The 9,559-nt window shown below is 32.5% G+C and overlaps 1 protein-coding gene across 1 annotated transcript in view; it reads right to left on the reverse strand.

Moving 5' to 3' along the window:
• Nucleotides 1-8,776, reverse strand: part of LOC129985243 (leucine-rich repeat-containing protein let-4-like) — a 57,608-nt gene extending 48,832 nt beyond the window's left edge. The window contains exon 1 of the mRNA XM_056095202.1: nucleotides 8,483-8,776. The gene's annotated coding sequence lies outside the window, so the exon portion shown is untranslated. The remainder of the gene's footprint in view (nucleotides 1-8,482) is intronic.
• Between the last annotated feature and the right edge of the window lie 783 nt (nucleotides 8,777-9,559).

Genomic DNA, 9,559 nt, shown 5'->3' on the forward strand with positions numbered 1-9,559 from the left:
AAGTAAGAAATTTATAGAAAACAGCACTACTGTAACTCTTGTAACTCGCTTAGTAAGCGCTCAATGAAAAAAAATGAGAATGGTCACTCTGAAACTTTCTCACATATTCTCTAATAAAGATTATTTTTCTTTAAAAAAATGCTTTTTTTTTCCAGTCGAAAAATAAAATTTGAAGCTAAAATTTGGCACAGGACTACACTTGCAGTCAAAAAAATCAAATACCAATTTGATGTATTTAAGTCATTGTGTTTTTATCACGTTTACATTTTTTTGAAAGTACAGACCGACGGTCAACTCCTCATTGGATTTGGCTCAAACGTTGTTGTTACATTACAGATGTTGAATCAGTATACCTAATTTTGTCCATCTAGCTTTCTTCATTTTGCAGTTAGCGTGTTAATTTATATTCGAATAACCGTACAGACAGACTTCCTCTGAACGGATTTTGCACAAAATTTGTCGAAAATCTACACATTTAGTGTAAAAACCGTGTAACAAATTTCAAGCCTCTAGCTCAAAGCATTTTTTTTAGCTATCCTTGCCTCAGACGGGTCCAAAATTGAGGGGGAAACCGGCTGTGCCTACTGCGTATTCCAAAACGAACAAATCCCTTATCAGTGGCTCGGCAAACTGAACGAAAAGAATTCTGTCTTTCAGGCGGAGCTGCTGGCCATAAAGGAAGGGCTAGCCAATTCGATCATAACGCTAAAATATGGAGTGATGGCGAGTCCAGCTTAAAAGCGATCAGCTTATTTTCCACGTAAAGCGCAATTGTTCAGGAAATTCAAGCCATTCTGGTCCTACAACCTTCTATTAAGTTAGGATGGGTTAAAGCACATGTGGGCCACAACGGAAACGAGGTTGCAGATTCCCTAGCCAAACAGGCCATTTCTGCAGGTACGCCCGTTCAATACCCAGCTCCTAAAAGCCAATCTGAAAAGTATTCTAAATGAATTGAGCCTATAGCGATGGCAAGAAGAATGAATGGGACAATGACTTAACTAGCAGAAACATCTATCAAATCATCTCCAAAATGTCCTCTAGCCCATCATCTTGGAACAGGCTTGACATTATCTTTACAACTGGCCATGGCCCTTTCCCTTCATATTTCAAGAAATTCAATATTAAAGGATCGGATCAATGTGGCTGCGGCGAAGTAGGCGATCCCCTTCATTATGCCACTAGTTGCCCTCTCACCACATCTTTTCAAAGTCAAAATTAGAAATCTTGTGCGGTTCCTACAAGAGAAAGAGGAATTGATTTCTCCAGACCCAAGCGCAGTATAAATTCTCGTTTCTTTTCTCAACCAAGCTCTTCTCCAGAATATATTAACTTCAATAGATTTCATCTACTCATACTCCCCACCGAACACCTCCTTCATCATTATAATGTTGTATATAGTTACTTTTTATGTGCATTGTATATGTAAACTAAAAAAAAAAATTCTTAATAAATACTCCTACGTATTTCCTTTCAAGCGACAGGGAATCCTAGAGATTCCAAGTTCGGGGATATTCTGTGGCGAAAACCCTTGAAACCCGCGCTGGCAGAGCTAGAATCACAACAGCTCAAGAGTTATCCGTGGCCAACTCATGCTTATTTTGATAGATTTCACATTGAAATAACATTAATGTAACGGCCGTCGGAAAAATTTCCCATGATTTCTCCGATCTTAATTTATAGTACACAATCATTCGTCTTTAAAAGTTTATATTTACCTATTTATATATTTTTGATACTTTTCCCATATAATCTTTGCAAGTATAATGACTGGAGTTATTTTTACTGGATTGGAACCATCGAGTCAAATTACAAAAAAGTTTAAGTGATGAAAATGGCAAGATTCCTCATAACTTCCGTATTATTAAGAACAGAAAGATAATTCAAATTAGACGAATTTTCATCTCATCATAGCGAACAACTTCTACATTGTTTTCTAAGTTTTTCATAACCGCAATTACTTTGAAACTAAGAGCTATAAAATAATTTTCAGATTTTAACAGTGTTTTCTATGTAGTTTCTACTCAACTTTTCAAAAAGGTTATCTGAATTGGAAAGATCTCATTAATTTCGTTTTCCCCCACCTTTTTACTTCTCGTAACTCTAATCCTTCGAATTAATGATTAGAAATATTAACTAAGAAGAAAAGGCGAGGAAGGAGGTAAATTTTTTTTCCTTATATCTCCTGATAAAAGGAAACTGATTTCACCTTCGATAGTTTTTTTTAATATTTTCCAAACGCCAATTAGTGGAGGTTCCTTGATGGCCAGGAGCTATTTTACTTAGAAAGGTGTGGGTTTAGTTGCATTCGTATTGAGTAAGAAGAATTCACACGCATGCTAAAGTTCCTCGCAAGTCATCTTTTACCAAATACTAAAGTTCGCTGGAGAAAACTGGAAATATCAGCAAGGCAATGCACTATTCATTCGAGTAACAGAACAAAATGTTGGCTCCAAATCATCAATGTTGAAACTTTGAAATGACCACCTCAGTCACCAGATCTTAACCCAATAGAGAACTTATGGGTAGATTTAAGAAAAAGGGTTTATGTAAATGAAAGATATTTTACATAATCATTAAAGCTGAAATTTTTTTATCGAAGATGAATAGTATAAAACAGGCCCCGAACTTATCAAAAATTAATTTCGTCCATGGAAACAAGAATATTTGAAATAATTCGAAGAAATGACTCCTACAAAAACTTCTAATTTTTTTTTTCTTATATGTTATTTTTTATTCTGACCTTTAAGTTTTTACTCAGGATTACATATTGATCTCTGCCTTCTATAATATTTCCTGATAGTAAAATATTTACAAATAAATTTTGCTACCTTTTTTACTTGTATTTAAGATTAATAATTATTACCCAAATGATATTTTAATTCTCAACTTAAGATTTGTCCATTCTCTCAATTTTCTTTTCTGGCCTTAAAATTCTTACTCGAATTATAAAGTTCGGAATCTAAGTTTTAGTTTAGAAATAACTCTAAGGCTACTGTTTATGATTTCATATATTTGATGCATTCCCACAATATCTTCACAGCGAATAGATGACTTATAACAACAGTAAACATTATAATTGTACAAAGGAAAAATTTTGATAAATCTAAAAAAAAAAAAAAAAATGTTTGCATTAGAAGAAAAAATTTACATTTGTGATCTGTGACAAAATCTTTTGAACAACCTTGCGCTTTTCACCTTTAATAAAACACTCTTTCATAAAGCAATGCTGATGTCATATTTTCAAACGGTGTTTTATTATTTTGTTCGCACCGACATAGTTTATAGCTTTAATTTCCAATTGTTTGGAGTATTGTAATGTACAGATTCTGTGTCAATGAAGATTCTGTTAGATTTTTAAGTAAATTTTTATCTTCGTACATTAATAAAATGAATCGAGCATCTTTATTTGTAATAACATAACGTTGCTTTTGGTAGGAGCTTGTTCTATAATATTTTCGGCATAAAATTGTGATAATCATTTAATATGTGTTATTTTCATATCTTTACATCTGTCTGTCAATTCATAATCTAGATGATCCTCTCTGATGGTGTTAAATCGCATGACAGCGCTTTCAGAAGACAAACTTATAGATCATCTAAACAACGAAATGCTATTTCATACTTGGATACGGATAAGATTTGTCGTAAATTTACTTTCTTATTTTTCATTTAAAGTACAGATGATTCCAGAATAAAAATAATACTGCTTATTTTACTTGCATTATATGAGAAAGTTCAACCAAATGTTAGGTGTATTGAAACATGCTAATAAGGAAATTGTAAAAGAACTTGCATAATATTTCAGCATGTCAGTAATACTGAACAATCTCAGAAGGGTTTATAATAGATACCACAAAAGGTTTAATGAAATAAATTTAAAAATTAAAAATTAAAAGAAAGATATTAAAAATATAGAAAAAAAACAATTTGTAATCCTTAGCTTTCAGTAACAGAAGAAACACAGGCGATGCAAAAATTGTAGAAACAATGAAAATGGTTTTAAATTTCTCTAAACAATGAAAATTGATATAAAAAAATATTGCGTAAAAGAATTTAAAATTTTGGAGAAAAATGACACAACAGATAAATCGGTATTATTAAAATGACAACTTCTAGGTTTTAACTTAATGTAAAAATCTCTTATTTACAACAATATTTTCAGAGGTAACCAATGAAAAACACGTGCCTTATGTTTAGTTTTTAATTAACTAAAATTTTAAAAATAATTACTTCATGGTACACATTAACTTTTTTTCCAAAAGACAACTTTGCTAACCCTACATAGGTACTGAGGTCTACTTTGTAGAGGCCAGCAGACACATGTTCTCTTTCTTTGTAGTAAAGATTTGTTTGAATTGACATTTTAATGTATAATACACTCAAAACATGTAAAAAGAAGTAAGAGTAATTTAGTTAGTGGAAATTAGAAAATCAAAAAAATGTAACTAGAATTCTCTTATTTTGTGATTCCTTAAACGATTCTGTCGAATTATAGTGATATAAATACAACTCAAACAAATTTAAAACTGACAGAAAAATCATTATTGGCTATTTCTTATACTAGTTGACAGATGATAGCTTTAAAAAATTACATTTTATCAAATTTATAGTCATCACTCAATCAAGGATTTCATTTTATGATGATTTTTAGCATAATTATATAACATAATAGTAAATTTCTTACTGAAATAAAATGGCCGCTTAAATTCGTAATAGTTTGCTATAACCTAGAATTTGCTTCTACCAGTTGCAGTTTCATAGACTCTGAGTTAGACATCAATTGCCAAGGAATTCAGCGGATTATATGTGAATCTCTAGAAAATATTGAATTTTTTTAGTATTAGAGTTTAGGTTTTATGTAAAAAGAAACAGAATGCTACAAAATCATATTTCGGATGAATCAGACTAATAATGTTCTTTTACTGGTGGATTAAAGCGAAGCTAATATTCTTATCAATCATGAAGCTATTACTGAAAGTCATAGAGTTGTTCCTGTATAACCAAGAGAAATCACACTGAGAAATTATTACGAGAAATTATCAAACGAAATTAAGGCTTGTTTCTGTTTTGTCTTCAAATTTGTACATTCTTATCTTTGTTTACAAGCTGATTGTAGACATGTATGCAATTGTTTCGAATTGCTCTACATATTAAGCGTATTAAAATATAATTGAGTAGTTAGACGGTACACATAAACTAACCAAGCATTCATTAATGACACTCGTGTGTTCGAGCATATTATTTGATGACTATGACGTAGGCATTAGATTAACTCATTGGCAAAGAACAGAGCCGATTACTAGTAACTTAAATATAAAAAGAAACAGAAATTTAAAAAAGGCTAGAAATTTCCTCCACTTTATTTGTGTTATTAATATATTTGTAACAATTATTCGTAATTGCAATGAGCATAGTAAAATTGCTGTTTACAATTGCCATACAGCTATTTCCATTTTGCAAACAAATATAGGGAGAAAAACTTGAACATAATAAAGTTTAGTTATCATAAGTAACAGTTTCGCTATATCACTTCTCTTGTTCTCTCGGGCAACATCTGAGTACTAGGTTAATTCACGAAATGTCCACTTTGAAGCATGTCCGCAGCATTCCATGCACTTTCAATAGCAGCCTGTTTCGCGTTAGACGTCTAAATCCTCTGAAATTACTTTTTTGTTTTCTCCTTTCCATGAACAGAAAATACATATAGCCATGAATGAATCCTTCTCACTTGCTGTAGCAACAGGGTTAGCCTGAATGGCGAGTCACCACCACAATTAAACGAGGCACAGAAATGAATGCAAAATGGTCCCCATTACGATGTAGCCCATATGTCCACCCCACCGGGAATTAATACGACCCAAAATTGTTATGGAGGTAACTCGATCCCACACCATTAATGTGCCCACTGGGGAAGCGAGAGCCTGCTTATTTACACGGCAACCTCTCATCCCAGTATCTGAGGTGCTCCAAGTGGGATTGAAAATAGGCATAAAGAATCCTATAGTTGTGGAATGGAGTGTATAATGTTTCCCATGAGGCGAGGAAGATTATCTGGAATAATCATTAAGAACGCAATCACTACATCATTCTGTGTAGTGTTTCCTAATATTTTTTTTTCCTGGTGTTGTTTGCATGGTGATTGTAGTCATTTATAATCGGTACAATTATTTTGAATAACCCTGTATCATCTTCGTAGACAATTTAAAACTAAAAAAATTCCCAAATGATAGTGCTACAAAAAATGCATGGTTAAAGTGATAAGATTATAGCTTAATGCTTTGTTTGGAACTAGATTTAAAATACTGAATTACGCCAAAAGTACCGATTTTATAGAATATTGAAAATCTTGATTTAATTTTTTTAGCATCTATATCGTATATTTCTTTTAGTCTTCAATTTATAATGGCGAAATAATTAAGTTTGGCTTTATTTCTTAGTAGTTTTTTATTATTTATTTTATTTCTTTAACTTTATTTCAAAATAACTAAAATGTCAGATTGGCTTACTCTTTATCTGCATTTGGTTATTTATATGAATTATTTTGTTTATTTATCTGAATTATTTTTGTTATTTATTTGCTTTATTTGCATTTGATTATAATTATATTCACCAACTTATTACATTAATCATATATATTATATATAAATATATATGCGATGATATTTTAAACTCTTAATTTCAATTTAATTAATTTCCAAGATTTTATCTTAATTTAGTCCATAATAACTTCATTCTAAAATATTCTCTTATTTCGTGATCCAATTCCACTTTCTTTACTTAATTAATTCAAGAGTAGCTTTGTAAAATTGCTGAATCGGCTAAACACCGACACATTCTCACGCTCAGGCGTGAAGCGATAGAAAACTGTCCAGTAAGCACATTCTTTTTAAAAGATCCCTGTGTTTCCTTTACATGTGATTGACATGCGTCAGAAATTCCCATCAGAATCTTATTAATATATTGGTACTATGAAGAAATATTTTCCCTATCAAAATCATAGGTTATATAAGACCAGGGATGAAATGTCCAAGAGCTTTTTCCTCATTCTTTTTCTGTGTCGTTCTGTGTGCTCATCGCTTGTACATACGCCTGCTTCTTCAAAATGAAATAAAACGACGTTACGAAATTAAAAGTATCTTCACTGTCTTCAAACTGCATTCTGCTTCACATAAAATAATGCTTATATATATATATATATATATATATATATATATATATATATATATATATATATATATATATAGCCAGTGCTGCTCTTCGTGAATACCGGCGGTTAAAACGGTTACATAGAGGACCGATGACCATGACTATCTTATAGAAAGATTTGAAACAGCAGGAATTCTTGATGCTCAACTAGGCCGAGGACGTAAAGGGATCAAGCAGGAACAAGTTTAAGAAGTTATAACTGCCGTTTATGGATCATTCGATAGCTAATAAACAGGCTACCAGCAGTGCATGCTCAATATCACGACAAACAGATACCCCTTCTCGACGAAACAGAAGATATTGTGTAAGATCCTGAAATTTTATCCGTATAAGATAACACCTATTCAAGAATCCCAGGGACAGAAATACCCAGTTTGAGTTTGCTTTGAGATTTTTTGGCTCAGTTGGAAGTTGATGACAAATGACCGTGGCGGATATTATGAAGCGACAAAGCTCGCTTTCATGTGCACAGACGTATAAATGCCGATATGCTGCGAGCCACCATCGAAAACCTTTCAATCCACTTTCAATCGAGTCGTAGTAAAAACGTCATCGACGGGCGAATTTTTGCAAAATGACTTGAATTTCCGTAACCTGTTATTTATCCTCGATATCGTGTCACAAAATAACTTTATACGAAAATGACATAATGAAGTTTTCAATCGCAGCTCCAGAATTTTCCCTATTGGAATTTTTTGGTACTATTTTTTTTCCTTGACAAATCGAAACCGCATTCTTTAATATGTATGGTGGCCAAATTTTGCTATATTTCGTCCTGTACATAACACGCTACAGGGCTCCGAACACCTCCTATTATTTCTTGATCACCCTGTATATATTCCGACTGAGTTAATTATTTACTTGCATAGGATTACATAGTTTTAAAGCTTATGGTTTTTGTATATTAGTGCTTTTGGGAGCCAGCACTCAAAATCTCTTCCTCCATGCCTCGCCCTTCTCAAAAATGATAAAAGCGAGCAGATTTAGTTAATATTAATCTCTTTCAGGTTACTTTAAAACTAAATCAGTGCATAAATACATGTCGCCAAATAAGAATGTAACAATAAAAGTATAAAGTGCAAATTAGATACGCAAAAATTGCATTTTTAGATGTTAAAGGAAAAAAAAAATGCTGCAGTGTAAAAGGTAACACAACTCTAAAAAACAGTGTCACTGAAATCCTTATGACTAACTGTTCACATGAGTGACATGAATGCATTTAAAGTGACAATTCAAGACAATTACGCATGCATATGCAAAAGTCACTACTTACTTGTCAGGAGAAGTTGGTCAGCGTAGCCGGCGGCTGCACGCCATGTACGTCACGTGACAGTGAAACGTCAACAAATCCCTCCCCCACCGCCCCTCTGATACGGGAATCTGAAGAATCCGGGATTGATTCCAGAGAGAAAGAACGAATTCGGCACTTTTGAAGAGCACAGCACAAAATAAAAGAACCAGACTGCTTTCCGGAATGCGCTTTCGGAGAATTTTATTTTTTGCTCCTAGCAGACGATTTGACAAGAGACAGCAGACGACACTAACCCCGGGGATACTCCGGGATTGAGCGGGGGGTTGCCCTGCATAGGGATAGGGGGCGCTGACGGCGGGACTTTTGTTCTATGAAGAGGAAAAGGGAGGAAAAATTGAGTCAGCACGCATGATTTTAGACTTCAAATTTCCATAAAATTCGCATGAAGCGAGTTGATTTAATCTTTTATTCTTTGCTATCCTTTGTATAGATGCATATTTGCTTTTTTTTTATATAAATAAGGATGTAAAAACATTGTGAGAATTATAATAGATGTATTGTTCAACTTTTTACATTTTCGGATATAAATTATACAAAAATAAAATAATGCAAACATTAAAAAATATTGGCCTTGAGAATCTGATGAATTGTAACTTATTTTGCAGGAAACTCATTTCTCGATCTGTTTGTTTGCATGATGAATCAAAAATAAACACACACACACACACACATATATATATATATATATATATATATATATATATATATATATATATATATATATATATATATTAAACTAGATGTTATATACATCATAATTATAGATGCGTATAAATTTTGGATGAAATGTCTGTAAGAGAATTTAAATAATCCGCCTTCTTAAAATTAATCATTTTCTAATTGTCTGGATTCGAACTCACTTTGACTTCTCAAGTGTTAGAAGTTCTGGCTTTCTAACACTTCTCAAAGTCTAATGTCCATGATTTTAACTATCCTAACTGAAGTTGAGATATCAAGTGAAAATTGCGTGACTAAGATAAATAATTTCTTAGTTTGACTTCGTTAAAATTCTTTCTTCTACCTTGTTATAGTTAGTGG

Source organism: Argiope bruennichi, chromosome 9 (genome assembly GCF_947563725.1).
Source record: "Argiope bruennichi chromosome 9, qqArgBrue1.1, whole genome shotgun sequence".
Lineage (NCBI taxonomy): Eukaryota > Metazoa > Arthropoda > Arachnida > Araneae > Araneidae > Argiope > Argiope bruennichi.